The sequence below is a fragment of the Anolis carolinensis genome, chromosome 4, assembly GCF_035594765.1.
Source record: "Anolis carolinensis isolate JA03-04 chromosome 4, rAnoCar3.1.pri, whole genome shotgun sequence".
Taxonomy (NCBI): domain Eukaryota; kingdom Metazoa; phylum Chordata; class Lepidosauria; order Squamata; family Dactyloidae; genus Anolis; species Anolis carolinensis.
The window spans coordinates 110,187,791-110,204,923 of record NC_085844.1 but is presented as its reverse complement, the minus strand read 5'-3'; positions in this window follow the sequence as shown (position 1 = coordinate 110,204,923).

Below are 17,133 nucleotides of genomic sequence, written 5' to 3'. Positions count from 1 at the left end.
GGTTACTGTGAGTTTTCCAGGCTGTATGGCTATGTTCCAGAAGTATTCTCTCTTGACGTTTCACCCACATCTATGGCAGGCATCCTCAGAGGTTGTGAGGTCTGCTAGAAACTAGGCAAGTGAGGTTTATCTCTCTGTAGAATGTCCAGGGTGGGAGAAAGAACTTTTGTCTGTTTGAGGAAAGTGTGAATGTTGCAATTGGCCACTTTGATTAGCATTGAATGGCCATACAGCTTGGAAAACTCAACAGCAAGCCAATGATTCCAGCCATGAAAGCCTTCAAAAACAAATGTGAAGCTTGTTCATATTTCTCCAATTCTGAACAGGCAATGAATGTTGGTTTATAATCCCGATTAAAAGTTATTGAGGACACTTTCAGACAGTGTCAACATTCAGATTAAATAAGTGGTTTTAAAAATCTCAGTACCTGACAGCAAGTCAGGCCTGGGAAATGGTCCCTTGCTGTCCTGACACCTTCCTTCGTAGTGGATTTTATTAGTCTGCAAAATGGAAAGGGGATATCTAATAGAAATTTTTGGGGTTTTAAAAAAAATTATCTCTGAGATGCGCTGGATTTAAACACACCTTTTAAACGTGCTTTTCAGCTGTTAACCTGATTCAGTCTGCACTTTCGCAAAACGTAATTTAGCCACTGCCCTTTTTTCCCCAGTTTCTTCTGGGTTTTAGTGCATGTGTAGAAGGGCATTGAGATGTTGAAAGACACAGAAGACAAGGTGAAACTTTGGGGCAATACAAAAACTATGTCATGGGACAGCAGTTTCCCAGCATATATTTCTGGACCGGTCTTCTAGGAATTATGATAACTTCTGAAACTCAGTGCCTACAACCCAAACCAACATCGGTGACTCAGAATCATAATAATAGGATATTATGTCATGAGGGATATGATTAAACACTACTGTTAATGCTCTAAATATGTTGAATCCAGTTCTAAATTTATATAACAATGTTTAGTCAAATACCGTATAACAAACATTAAAGCAAATTGTTGCATAATTGAGGCTCCCCTTAAAAATGAATGTGAAGAGTGAACTGCAGTTTATTCTCACAGCACAGAAAGTTGTAATGATTTGCCTGTAAAGCATCACTCATTATGAAACTGAATGTATTGCATTGAAATGGGACAAACAGAACTTCAACATCTCAGATTGGAGATCACTGACAGTACCTATTTCCCCCATCCTCAGCTAATATCTTTCAGCTGCACCACACCACTTGAGAAATTATACTGTTTAGCCAGCATTGCACCACCTGACATCTGCTGGGAAGTAGCAACTAGCAATGAAAGGACCAAGGCATTGACATCTCTGACCCATCCCCTGTTCGAGTATCAGCCAGCACGCCAATGCCTTAAATCAAGAAATAGCTTTCTAAGATCTACAGAGATACTCGCAGGAACACCTCAGCAAGCGAGATTCCAAAAATGGCAGGCTAAAACCCGGAACCTCAATCAGTGGTTGTCACTGGATAAGAGACTCCCTCCTGGGTATACAGAAGACTGGATTACTTGGAAGGTGCTGAACAGACTGTGCTCTGGCACCAGGAGATGCAGAGCCAACCTTAAGAAATGGGGCTACGAAGTGGAGTCTACTATATGCAAGTGTGGAGAAGAACAAACCACCGGTCACCTATTAAAATGCAGCCTGAGCCTCACCACATGCACTATGGAGAACATTCTTATAGCAACATCAGAGACACTCCAAGTGGCCAGCTACTGGTCAAAAGTATAATGCCAAGTTGTTGTTGTTTAAAACTTTGCTGTGTTTTCAAATACATTACAACTTGTACCTTCAGTTCTCTTCTCACATGATAAATAAATAAATAAGCTGCAATAAAGAAAGAAAAACATATGGGGCACTGCATTCTGGCAGTTGAGACAAAGTCCTCATCTACACTGCCATATAATGCAGTTTGAAGCTGCATTATATGTCCAGTGTAAGATTACTATAATGCAATCCAATTAAACCGCATAATATGACTCCACACTGACCATATAATGCAGTTTGAAACTGCATTATATCACACTATAAATGGAGCCATAGGCTACCACTCAGACCCTCTTCTGCCTTGTTTCTATTTCAATCTTTCAACAGTAACTCATCTATGTAAACAAGAGATGGTCAAGGAATAAGCTTGCTAACCTCTTACCTCTTTATTCATTTGATGGGATGATTTTTCATATAGATTGTAGACCAGCAAGGGAGATAATGCTCTTCCCTGTTCCTTAGTATATTTTAAGCACTTTACAAATGAAAAAAATCATCACCAACTTCATCTTTTGTCCTGTCATTCTCTTGAAAGAAGATGTGAAGCACAAGCTGCTCTTCACATTTAAACTACAAAATTTCGCCTGATCAAGCTTTGGGGTCATTGCCTCAACTACTATTGAAGCTGCAGAAAGCCTATGGTGTGCCTCTATTAAGAAAACCATAAAAGAGTAAGGAAATTATGTGCCAATTCTCTCTTAGCCATTCTAATTAGCACGTTCTCCCTTCCCCAACCCACTCTATATATACAAATTTCAGTTAAGAAATGTTCCTTTGTTGTCAGCAAAGATTTTAATGTTGCAGGGAAATGAAATTGCTACTCAATGTATATAGGGTTTTTTATTAAAAGATAAAGAAAATGATGTTTTCCCTTGTTTGCATTATAGCCTCATAATAACTTTGTATAATCACTACAGAAAGTGTTGAAAAAAGACAGGAAATGAGCAAAACCTGTCAATTCCATAGGGAGAATGAAGCCATTGCAGTGAATTCTTTTGGCACTGCACCATTTCGTTTAACCTTTCTTATTCAGATGGATTATATTTACCATAGACCACACACATTAGCTAAAGAAAGAACTGCAAAATCCAGATGTCTTCATTGGGATAATTAGCAGGGTGTTTTTTTTTTAAAAGGAGTGTTATTATTTCATTTTCAAATACACACCATTTTACTATTTCCCTCTTCTGTTTGAACAACCAGATGTCTTAAACATTTGAGAACAGGAGCTGTTTATATTTCTTGTCTTGCTCACTTTTTTGGATTTAAGGTATAGAAAAGAGATCTGAATTTTACCCTTGGAGAGAAGGGAGAAACACCTAGACGACTCTCAAACAAAGCAAATGAAATAGGTCTGTCCAGGAGTCCTTTAACTTTTCATAGTCTCTCCACCTGAAAAGATGTGTGTGGATTTTCAACAACAGGCAAACCATAGGACTAATGAAAGACTAGCAAAAGCCCACTATTCTTCAAATAAAAACCCCAGAATCCTAGTGTATTTTCTTGCCATGCTCACAATTGCTACAACAGCCATCTGATTAATCACTTTATCCTTACCCGCCCTCCTCTTTGCTCAGTGCATTATGTATGACCTTTACCATGCATACCCAGTTGCTATGAGCATTGTCCTCTATTTGCATTCAGCAGTACAGTCACCACCAACTCTCTTTTAATCTTAGACTAGTGTCATGTGGATCAAACAATACAGGAAGGCAGAAAACAGGGAAAGAATTTCCAAATCTGGTTTAGGAACATTTTGTGAGCAGTATCCCTTTCAATCGAATCATAGGAGGATTTGCCTGAAGCTGCTCACCCTTCTCCCAAATTAGCATGCATATTGTATTCAAATGCCCAATCTTCCTCTTAACACCACAGTCAGTCTGCTGAAACATACCTTGGAAGAGAGGCTGAATAGAGAAAGAAAATGGGCTAATGAGAAGCAATATCTCTATTCATGTGCCCCTTTGCACTTTAAAATCAGAAATGTATGTTAAATATGACTAGGACACTGTCATGTTTGATGAAACAGCAGTCCTACCTATATATAAAAATGTTGACATTCGTTTCAACAAAAATGTTGTTAATGGTATGATGGAAATAGCAAGTGTCCATATACAGTAGAGTCTCACTTATCCAACACTCGCTTATCCAACATTCTGGATTATCCAACACATTTTTGTAATCAATGTTTTCAATATATCGTGATATTTTGGTGCTAAATTCATAACTACAGTAATTACTACATAGCATTACTGCGTATTGAACTACTTTTTCTGTCAAATTTGTTGTATACATGATGTTTTGGTGCTTAATTTGTAAAATCATAAACTAATTTGATGTCTAATAGGCTTTTCCTTAATGCCTCCTTATTATCCAACATATTCGCTTATCCAACGTTCTGCCGGCCCGTTCATGTTGGATAAGTGAGACTCTACTGAATATATATCTATATCTATCTATCTATCTATCTATCTATCTATATATATATATATATATAGCGTAATGAAATTTCGGCCTAGGACAAAACAACAAAACTACACATTCCAGAAACACTAAACTTGGCAGCACAACCCCTCAACCATGCCTCTACGTTCATACAACAAAAAGCTCCAGCTACTCCAGAAAACAGCAAGGCTTTGAGACTGCAAGGCTATTCACTGCTATTCCACCTGGCCAACAAAGGATTCCCATAAGCCACAGCAACGCATGGCCAGGCAAAGCTAGTATATATATATATATATAACTGGAGTATTTTCCCTCAGGAATTACAGTAGAGTCTCACTTATCCAAGCTAAACGGGCCGGCAGAAGCTTGGATAAGCGAATATCTTGGATAATAAGGAGGGATTAAGGAAAAGCCTATTAAACATCAAATTAGGTTATGATTTTACAAATTAAGCACCAAAACATCATGTTATACAACAAATTTGACAGAATAAGCAGTTCAATACGCAGTAATGTTATGTTGTAATTACTGTATTTACGAATTTAGCACCAAAATCTCATGATATATTGAAAACATTGACTACAAAAATGGCTTGGATAATCCAGAAGCTTGGATAAGTGGGGCTTGGATAAGTGAGACTCTACCGATTTACAGCTGGACCTTAATACAGAAAAGCTCTTCATACATATGGTAATGGCAGCTAGGATATGCCTAGCGAAACTGTGGAAGACACAAGAAATTCCTTCAATGGAAAAATGGATTTTGAGATTATTAGATATTAGAAACATGGATTTATTAACACAAACAATATCACAGAATAATCCACTAAGGCAAAAGACAGATTGGAACAAACTGAGATATCTGACAAAAGAAAAAAATTGAACTTTTATGAAATATGTTCAAAAATTACCCTAGGCTCTAAGATGTAAATGGGCGTTTGCTGGTAAAATGTACAGAAGTGAAGAAAACATGTCTCGCTATGCAGAAGATCTGGAAGGGCTATTGGAACATGCAAGCCCCCTCACCATGTCAAGGTGACAATCCATTGAGGGCACAACCACGGGAGTCACATATTCCCAGGACTGGCCACAGGGGAGGATCCAGACCAAGAACAATCCAAGACCCACAGACCTCAACGGCGGAGCAGGCGGAGGATAACATGGTACATGTTACAACGGTTGTGAAGGCGAAAGAAGGCTGCAACAGACTGAGAAGCCACTCTCGTTGTGTTAATCACACCACTGCTGGGACCTCAATCTGTGAAGACTGTGTGTTGACCGGCCGTGCACCGACCTCCACACATTAAAAAAAAAAATCATGCGCAGGCATCTTCCAAGAAATGGAGGACCATCATCCTCGAACTACGAGGGATCACCTAAGTAAGTAAGGAAGGGCTATACATTTAGTTTGGGTTTTTTCTCTTTTTTTCTGTGTTTTTTCTTTTCTTTTTTTCTTACCATCTCACTGCTTCCTATATTTACTCTTTTCTCAGTCTCTTCAAATTGTTCTCCCACTTTTAATGTATATTCAAATTATATATATATATATATATAAGAAATAGCAAGTTTCCTATAATATTAGCATACATACACTAGAATGTTTTTTTTATCAATTTTTAATCTTCCTTTGATTCTCTGCCAACTACACTTAAACTGAGCGATTGTGTGATTTGATCACCTTGTGCATAACACCCAAATTACCTGCTTTGAAATGGATTGTATGGCAGTGTGGGCTCATATAATCCAGTTCAAGGCAGATAATGTGAATTATTTGCTTTGATAATCTGGATTTTATGGTAGTGTAGAAAGTGCCTGAGCAGATGGCAAATTTGTCATTTTTATTTGTTTTTTTTTCCATTTTTTTGGTAGAGATGTTATCTTAAATAGTTTTTTTTTATAATGTGAGAAGCAAATTGAGGCAGCACACACCTCCCTGTTTGACTGTGATAACTCCACCCTGCTTTCACTATTTCATTGTTGAATAAGGTAGCACACTTTGCAAGTGTGGAGCCATCATTCTTTCCTTACAGTGACAATCTCTCAGTGACCACTAGGAGGTTTTGGTTGCATCACTACTTATGTAAAACATTATGTTATTATATTCCATTCATTTTGACTGCTCATTTCATGTCTAAATGTCAAAAAGACTGCACTACGAAGCCATATTGAAATGAAAAGTTATTGTATATGCAGGAGAACATGGAAATAGAGCTGTGAGTCAACATTTCGACATTAGCAAGGTAAATGGGGAAACTGAAACCAACTAATGTAGTTTCTAAATGCTTGTTGGCATGTACTAAATTTTATGTTGATGACTGAGAGCAAAGTAAAGTTAGATTGTACGGAAACTGCCTTGGCTTCTGTGTCTAAAATGTCTTTAGATCTGAAATTATGTTTGTTCAATAGAACAAAGTCTTGCGTATATTATGCAGGGATTTTTTTTTTGGGGGGGGGGGAGAATGTCTACTTCAATGAAATATGTAATGAAGTTAATACTTTCATTTGTTAAATGATCTGAATATATCCAATAGTTCTCCTTTTTTGTATCCCACTTTATCTCTCTGAAAAAGAGACTCAAAGTTGCTAACAGTAAAAGCAATACAATATATAATTTAAAACTTAGAAAACATATAGATGTCAAAATAGATTTAAACATCAAAACTATTAAAAATAAGCAATTAAAACAATTAAAACCTGATTGGTTTTAGCCAACCACCAGAAAACCATTAGGAATGGGAATATTCTGGCTTCCCTAAGGAGGGAGTTTCAGAATCAAGAAGCAGCCAATGAGATAAGAAGGCCCTCTTTCTTGTTCCCACCAACCAAGCCTGAGATGGAGGTGGGACCAAGTGAAGGGCCTCTCCTGAAGATCTCAGGGCCTGGGCAAGATCGTATAAGGGGATACAGTCACCCCAAGAGCTTGGACCTGAACCATCTAGGGCTCTAAAATTCATAACCAGCACTTTGAATTATGCCTGAAAACAAACTGGCATCCAGTGGAGACACTACAACAGGAGGGTTGTATGTTGCCTGTACCTTTTTTGATTTGATGTTTATTATTATTATTATTATTATTATTATTATTATTATTATTATTATTGACACAAAGACATAGCATGACACAGCAAATGAAATATATATGCTGGATTTCATATCACAAAATCACATATGGTGTCTTCACCATATCTTGAAGACACACAACGACATCATGGTTGCCTCCTGTGTACTTCTACTGTTGCTAATAGTAAATACTGATACTTCAAGAAATATAAACAGTAATCATGTATGGTTCAACATTCAGAAGGTGTCACTGCTTTCACTTTTCAGGAATGTGTATTTTAGAAAAACAACATCATGAAAAGATATTCTTTTAAAAAAAGGTCAGCTTTGACAAATGTGTCAAATTCGTATAGTATGTACTTTAAAAGGTAAAGGTTTCCCCTGATGTTAAGTCCAGTCATGTCTGACTTTGGAGGTTGGTGCTCATCTCCATTTCTAAGCTGAAGAGCCGGCGTTGTCTGTAGACACCTCCAAGGTCATGTGGCCGGCATGACTGCATGGAACGCCGTTACCTTCCCGCTGGAGTGGTACCTATTGATCTACTCACATTTGCATGTTTTCTAACTTCTAGGTTGGCAGGAGCTGGGGCTAACAGTGGGCGCTCATTCTGCTCCTGGAATTTGAACCTGAGACCTTTTGGTCTGCAAGTTCAGCAGCTCAGCACTTTAACACACTGCGCCACCACCAGGGGCCCTAGTATGTACTTTACCCTCCCATTTTCTCCTCTTTTCTCTCTTTCCCTTGTAACTATCTTTAAAAAATCCTTTAAAAAAAGAAGACGTGGGTTATTTTATAACATCCTTAATTGTTTAAGGGTGGTAAATCAAGAGTTTTAAAATGAACACCACATATATATCTAATGACCTCCAGCCACAACATACCTCATTAGCATTGTGGGGTCTTCCTGATTATGTTAAAGTACCATTGTAATTGCAACCTCAATTTCAGATGAACTACACAAACAAATTATTATAAACTGAAATTATTCCCCCAAAGCTACTGAAGTTCTGAGATTTTTTTCAGGTTCTTCCTGCTTATGTAGCATACCCCGTCTGTTTCACCAGTTGTTGTCTTTTAAAAACTATGCTTAATTTAACACTCAGAACATTTGCTTGGATTTTTTTCCAGATTCTTCTAGGGGATTAATAATCCCTCTCTAGCCTTTGGTAATGCTTTAAAAAGCATTTATGAAGGCAAGGGAACATGTAAATACTCTAAAGTATTTTATTTTCTCTTGTCAGTACAGAATTATCCTGTCTGTGCACAGCTAGCTGCTGCATTTATTATGCACAATAATCATGCCTCTATTTTTAGGTAACGAAGCAATCAATGATTCAGATAGAAATACTAAAAGGCAATCCATCTTTTTTAAATGCTCTTCTCTCATAAGGACACACACATGCTCGCACACAAACACAATTTGTAAAAGAACTAGAAAATAAAAGAAGCATAACATTTGGTAACAGAAGAGTATCTTATTTTTTTCACATTTTCTACAAAAAGTATAAAAGCAGCTGTAATACCCAGTATTTATTTGCCATTACCTTTATAGTTACTATTTCCTTTTTCACTACTGAAACTTTTTCATTATTCAAATTTCAAACTGTAATGTAAGGTGAATTGCATTGCATTCATTACTGCATATAATGCAATGTAAATTACATTGCAGGTTTACTGTATCAAGTAATTAATTTCAAGATACTTATTATTGTAGCTAGCTATGTTAAAACTCTGGGCATATTAGAAGATAAGTGATGACATGATATAGAGTTCATCTATACTGTAGCATGGATGCAGTTTGACTTCACTTTAACTGCTATAATCCAATACTATGGAATCATGGGAGCTATTGACTGGTGAAACACCAGTGCTATTTTACAACCAAGACCAAAGAGTTGTTGTATGTCTTTTGGGCTGTGTGGCCATGTTCCAGAAGTATTCTCTCCTGACGTTTCGCCCACATCTATGGCAGGCATCCATAAAACAACACCTCACTCAATTCCATAGCATTGAGCCATGACAGTTAAAACGGTGTCAAACTGCATTAGTTCTACATTGTAGATACACTCATTAAGAAAATCTGAAATGGATTATGCTTGAAAAACTTGGGTGAGGACATGAAAAATGGATATCTGTATGAAATGCAACCAAAGAAGCATCACTAGAGTCATAGGAGTCCTGAGATATACCGTAGAGTCATATTGCTCTACAGTATATCCCAGGATCTGGTCCCAGATTATCTGCCTATCCCAGATTATGTGGCAGTGAGGACTCATATAATCCAGTCCAAAGCAGATAATCTGGGACCAGATCCAGGAATATAGGGCAATGTAGATCCAGCCATAGAAACCCTTACTAATGAGGATGAATTTGATTTGTCTTAGAAGAAAATCATAACCTTACACCATTTTACCTATATGTGGCTGACTATATGCCAATAGCAGTGTGTGTGTTTACACGTGTATGTCCCTTACTTGGTTCTTTAGTTCCTGTTTCACATAACCAAAGTAAGTGAGGCATTGTTTATGATCAGAAAAAGTCTTAGAGAAAGGAGTTTAAGCATGGCAAGCATTTTCTTCTATTCTCCATTCAGAACTGCTGACAACAATGGATTAAATGGTGCTCTTGTGAATTCATACTTATCATTAAAGTTAGAAATATATTTTGATGTATATGTGTAAGAAACAAGGCAAACCAAGAAATATTTCTAGTGGGGACTATTTTTGAAGCAGAGATAGTTACATTATCCAGCTGCTAAGCTATATCAAGCAGCTTCTCTTTTATCTGGCTTTTACCAGATTCCCACCCCTAAAGTCTTTAGATAAATATCACACACACAGCCGCACATGTGCACACGAAAGCTAACTTTGCTTTAAGAGAAAGAACAAGTCTGTTCCATAAAGAGTTTTTCAGGATTACAGATATAAATGAATGATCTAATGCATTAAGAAAAGTTTACCAACAAAAATAAATAAATTAACTACACAGTAGAAATTGCAAAGGCAAGAAATAATAATAATAATGTCTAGAACCCACATTCGATTTATTCCAGGCAACCTTACAATTTGCACAAACATAAGCTCCATATGAATGGCAAGTTGCCTTTTAAAAATCTCCAATACTGAAAAATCATAAACTCGTCTCTTTTACTGCAGAAACACACACACAAATAGGCATAGATTAGAAAGTTAATAGAAATAGGCTATTGAGGTTAAGGTAGAAACCTATGCCAATTGCATTTGTAGGAGGAGAAGGAAAAATAACTATTATGCTTATATTAAATCATTGCCATAACTTATTAAAAGACTGGACAAAAGAGCTTATCAGTATAAAGCTAAAAAAAAGTCACCTGTGATTTTATTTTCATATTCCTACATCCATATCTTCAATTAGGGCCGGGCTGTGGCACAGCTGGTTAGTAGCCAGCAGCAATAAATCACCACTGACTGTGAGGTTATTGGTTAAGCTCCCAACCATTAATAGCCTAGCTCACTGTTGGCCTAAGCAGCTCAAAAGCAGATGTGTCTGCAAGTAGAAAATTCTAAGTACCTCTTAATGCGGAGAAGCTAAATTAACCTAATTTATGACACCATAAATCTGCCGACAGCAGGTGAAGAACATGAGGAAATACCACCATCAAAAGGACTCGCCGTCACAGTAGATGATGAGGCAGTAGCTCCCCCCTGTGGCTGGAATCGATCATATCCTCATGATGCCAGAAGCCGTAAAATGTTAAATAGCCTCTGTTTTGTCTGTCTGTATATGTCATATGTCTGATAATAGCATTGAATGTTTGCCATGTATATGTGCATTGTAATCTGCCCTGAGTCCCCTTCAGGATGAGAAGGGCAGAATATAAATACTGTAAATAAATAAATAAATCAGGAGAGAAGGCAATAGTTATATGCATTTAGAATGTTATGTTTCTCATCCAGGTCTTAGAAATCTTGCCTTTATTTTCTTTCTCCTCCCTTAAGATCTCTATTCCTTAACCATACACTTTCTTTAGATTATTGATGAATCCAATAGAAATCCTAGGCTTAACAATATCAAAAATGAGTTTTCTGGGGTAAATGAAGAACCTCTGCAATGTGCAGTACAGAATTGGTGAAAACTATCCATCACTAGATTTGAAATTCCAATGATATATGCAGATAGGCATGATTCCTACTCCTATCTATCATGTATGTAAAATAACCAAGGTAAATCTCCCACCTACATTTTAAAAGGGAAATATGAAAACCCAGACAAGCACTTGATCACATCATACATTTCATTAAAAGTGGCACCTGTAAAATATATACCTAAAATGAGAAGCACTTCTTATCAGAGCATGATAGAGGGTGAATTTTTTACTTTGAATTATAACTACCTAAAACAAACTTACTAAACAAGCAAAATATAAGCATCTACAGAATAATGCAGTTTTGATATTTTTTAGAAGACGGTAAATGATATTGACCTACAACCAAGAATCAAGATTACTGTAGACCAGTGTTTCCCAAACTTTGCTACTCTGGGTGTTTTGGACTTCAGCTCCCAGAAATCCCAGTCATTTTACCAGCTATTAGGAATTGTGGGAGCTGAAGTCCAAAACATCTGGAGGAGCAGAATTTGAGAAACACTGCTGTAGATGATTATATTCTATATAATATATATATATATATATATTTCATTTAGAGATATACAATAATACAAGCAAAGTCTACAAAGTCTAGACTTTGTAGACTGTGTGATAAGGTACACACACATTACATAGTACATTAATAGTGATATTACAGCTACTTTTGGGAAAAATAATAATAAATGTTCATCTGTTGGCTTTGGTTGGTTCTGAAACAACCCAATTACTGACATTGAACAGATAAAATGAATAGAAGAAACAAGACACATTATGTCCTCAAGTTGAAGAAGAGTATATATAAATTTCAAAATGCTATGTTCTTAAAGAAGCTTCATCTTTTTTCCATCTAGAATATACTGCGGTGATTTGGATTGGCCTAACAAGATGATACTAATGAGGCAATATCCATAGAAGATAATTAATGAAATGCCTTCTACTAAGCAATATTTTATGCAATCATGGCACCATTTTCTTGTTAAATATCCCATTTTTTTAAAAAAAAATGCAGGACATCATTCTGGGAATTTTTGTCTAGGAAGAATTTTCTATCACTGTCTATTTTAATATTATATTTTTGACAGGTTATGTGAGCTGAATGCTTTGCCATCAAACCAATTGACTTCCTCAAAGTGCTGTGTAAACTCTATCTAATTATCATGGTGTTGTTGCTCTGTCATCCTGTCATGACGCTGAACCAAAGTCCTAGATCTAGAGTTGACAACTACTATTGTGTTTGTCTTAGTTTAGTCCATGAGAGAAAATCATTTCTATTTTTATTTAATGCTCATTTACAATATACAATACATTGATATGACACAAAAGAGAAAACACTAACTATGCAAGGCAGAAAAAAGATTTAAGTGCAAGCAATAAAAAATAACATGGATTAAATGAAATTAAACACTCTCACACACATGCATATATACTTTAACTAAAGGTGAACTGATCACCTAATCAACCTTATTGTGTAACCAAGGGTGAGTCCAGGATCAGACACACCTTGCTGAATACAATGTGGTGATATATGACACTCACACAATCCAGCTGGACTGAGACCACATTGATCCTACTGGACTATCACCTCAACCTCTATGTTTCCAAATACCACTAGAGAGAAGATGTTTCTTCTCCCCTCCTTCTTCCTGACTAAATGGCAGGAGCAGCCCTAGGTTTTTTCACTATGTAAGCAAACCTAGGGCCGTGTCCCCCCCGAAATTAACACCCCCCCCAAAATTAACCCCCCCCAACTTACCAGCAGCAGTGGCATGCTCTCCAGCTATGGAACTACAAAGGCCTCCAAGAAGGCCTCACTTTCTCGTGAGATTTCGTGAAATCTTGCAAAAATCTCACAAAATCTCACGAGAAGAGCAAGGACTTCCTCGTTCCACGGCGAATGACCCAATGGTTGCCACTGCCGCTGCCGCCGCCACTGCCTAGAGAGCGCCCCCCCCCCCCAAGGGCTGCGCCCCAAGCAGCTGCTTCAACGGCTTCAATGATGAACCGGCCCTGCTAAATGGGCACATGTATTGATGTCAGAACAGGGTGTCCATGATGGCCAGCAACTTTCACATGACTCTCTGTCTGACTAAGAAATATGGCAATGATCTATCTCCTCTGAGTTTTGTTACACAGACTCTCCATTTGTTACATGGGGATATTATGTTCTATTCTATTTTGTTACAAATTTATGTGATAGTTTTCATGGGTCTTGGATCCAGGATTGGTAGCTAATATACTCCAGTCACTGGTTTGTATTGGGCATTGCAGATGGGTACCCCATTTTGACATCAGCAGAGATGCCCACATGACCAGAAAGGAGAAAAGGGATCTGCAGGTGTCCGAATGGGGTACCTGTGATGGCCACGAGCTTACAAGTTGGCTAAATCCTAAAATGAATTGAGGCACAGATCATGTTGCTTTATTCAGTTTTGGACTTAATAAACATAGTCTAAAACTGTTCTGAAGATTTGGACATCAGAAATAAGCAAGAAAAAGCCAGATGCTGTGTATCCAAAATCAATCCATATTGAGCCACGAAAATCATGTGAGAAGGAAGGGGAACATATGATGAAACATGCCAAACAGCAGCTCTAGAATGCAGTCTGAGGCAAAAACTTTATTAGTGTTTTCCAATTGCAGTGTTGAGTGATTTCAGTAACCAATAAAATCACAGGTCCAGAGGCCAGCACACTATACTACACCAAAGGCCAAATCAGGATACAAACCTGATTGAAGGCAAAAGAACAGAGGTTTATTCCTTCTGGCCCAAAAAGATGCCAGAATAGAGTCTGTGCTCCTGAAGTTCTGACATACTGCATTGGGAAGGACAGAGCACATTTATTCAGTTTGGCAGTCATTTAAAATACCTGTGCCAGCTACTGAACGAATGAAGTTGTCCCAGCTAGAATCTAAGCTCCTTATGTCTGGGGATTCCCTCTGATGTCATCAATGGTTGGTGTTCTCCAGTGGTGGGGAAAATAAACAGTTGCCATTTGTTGGTTCAAAGTCTTTGTTCATTCATTGTTCCTTCCTCAAGATGGGTACAGACTCCAGGAATGTGGTATGGCAACATGTAAATGAGTTCCTGATTGACTTAACCATTGGGTTTTGGTATACACAAATGAGGGGGTTCAGTAAAGACAAGGAATAATTATGAGGAATAAACAGTACAATGGGTGAAGCCTCTCCTGCAACCTGCATGCTGATCTTCATCAGCAAATGTCCAAAGTTAGAAAAACGTCTTAAGGACAGCAGGAAAATATATCAATGAAATGGGAAATTAACAAGGGAAAAATCATTCAATAATAAATGATTAATAAAGATCTCATCTATTGTAGTGGGCAGCGTTTTTGAGTGCATTTATTAAGTGCCTCTTCCTCTTTCCCCCTGCTTTATTGTGATGAGATTATGCAAATTGGATACACACATCCAGGTGCAGTTTGACATACATTCCAGGCTACAACTTTCAAAAGAGGGGGGGAGAGAGGCACAGCCTCTTTGGGTTTGGGGAATCTGGAAAGACAATCCACTGACATTGCAGGATTGCAAAACAACAACAACAACAACAACAACAACAACAACAACATTAAATAGAAATTTATGAATGAACCTGCAAAATTTTTGAATGAGTACCAGGAGCAAGGCAGACCCTGGAGGTTCATGAATGGGGAAATTTAGGGATGGACTTGGCTCATTTCTGATAGTATCAAGGAAATTTGGGGTACTTAGCCATTTTCTTCTGGACTGACTTTCCCAAGGCAATATGCTTAATAAAGATAGTATGAAAATTCCTTCTGGTGTATAACCAGTCTGCTTCCCAGGATGAGTTCTGATGAACAAAGAAAAAAGTGAGACAGGGAGAGCAGCCCACTGAACATTGCATGTCTGTGAATTTACCAGTTCATGGAGATTTATATGATTTTGCATAACTCATATTTTGAGGAGTGCATTTTTTCAATAACAATGGTGTTTATGAGAAAACTATGTGTATCATCACTAAAAATATACAGTCAATTATGTCCTGCCTCTGTTCCTTCATTTGCTAAATTACACTCATGGTAGCAATATTTGTTAGCTATTAATTCCCATTTTTCTCCTGAATGAGACTGAAAGCAGCTCACACAATTATGACAAAGGTTTGTGTAGTTGTTGATAGCCATCAGAGTTGCTTCACTATCTTTATCTTTTAATTTCATATGTTTTGTCTATTTTTCCATTTTTCAGTGTTTTGTTTCCTTTCTTTGAGTAATTTAGTGTGAACCTATGTTTGTCTTTTTTGTGTTCATCTGAGTAGAAAAATATGATTATTATCTGAGAGTTTGCAGATGCTTTATGTAATAAAATGTATTCTTTCTCATCTCTCTCATACATGTTTTCTCTCACTCTCAGTTGTTGATGTTACCATTATATCAGACCCTCTGTTTAGCTCAATATATCATATTCCCATGCCAATGGGAAAGAAACAGGTTTGCCTGCATTCCCAGTAAGATTTGTAAAGGACAGCAGTTTTGTTGATGAGTAAGCAAGATTACTTCACCTCCAATAAAAATCTGTGAGATTATAGTGGGAGCAAGCATGTTTTTTTTTTTTTTTGGAAGTTGGAAAGCTCAAAGACAGTAATTGAAGCAGCACCATGACAAAAACATCTATGGAGACAGAAAACATGAAGCCGAAGCCAGGAGAGAAAGGGAAAACATTTGAAGTGGATGTGGGTAGGTAGAAAAAGGAACGTGTAAATTGCCAGGATATCATGGCAGCAGTAACTCAAATACTTTAAAAAGTAGCACAAAATCTTCTCAAATAATAGGTCAAGATTTGTAGCACAAAAATGACAAGTGATGGCAGCAGCTCTCATTCTTCCAGTCCTCAAGCTTGCAACAAGTTTGAGTGGGCAACTATGGGACAAAAGTGATAGCCCAGATTAACAAATGTCCTTCTGAAATGGTGATACTGGATGACTAGATGGCTCTTGTTGTGCATTTCAGTGCAGTACATAAACTTTTAGACTTTGGGAATGGCCTTTTGGGATTTAGCATGTCACCTCCAAAACTCAAAAAGTTATACCAAACTGGAACAACATTTTCCTTGCATTTATTTAGCTTCCTACTATTCTGCTCTGTCTTTTGATTTGCCCACATCACGATGCCAAGAATGCTGTCTTGTATTCCCAGTGCCCAATCCTAAGCAATGATATATAAGGTATTGAAGTGATGATAGGTGATGATAATGTTGCCCATATCTTATGACTGACATCTGTTCAATAATATAAACTAGATAGTAGAGCCTATGCAAGAAGGGTCATGTGCCGTCCGCCGGACAATAAAAAGCTATAAAACTGAAACGTGCCGTCCTTTATCCGGGCGAACTGCAAATCCCTATAAGCTGTCCTATAGATATTGAACGACTGAGTCTGGATAACTTCAAAAAAGGATGTTTATTCATACAAGGTTGTAAACCTGGCACAGATCTTAAAGTTGCAGAAAATGAAACAAATTTCCATAGGTTTTAGTTGCAGAATTATCCCTGGTTCCAGAAGGCAAAAGTGATTATAAAACCACTATACCCTAATCACGCTGCCTATATTAGAAGGAGAAACTCTTTCCTTCCCTATCTTTACAGCAAAGATTAGTTCAAGAAGCGATGGAATAACTTTGCTCCTCTAACTAGATTTCCTATTCCAGATCAATATAATTCAATACTTATCTAATTTGGATAGGCT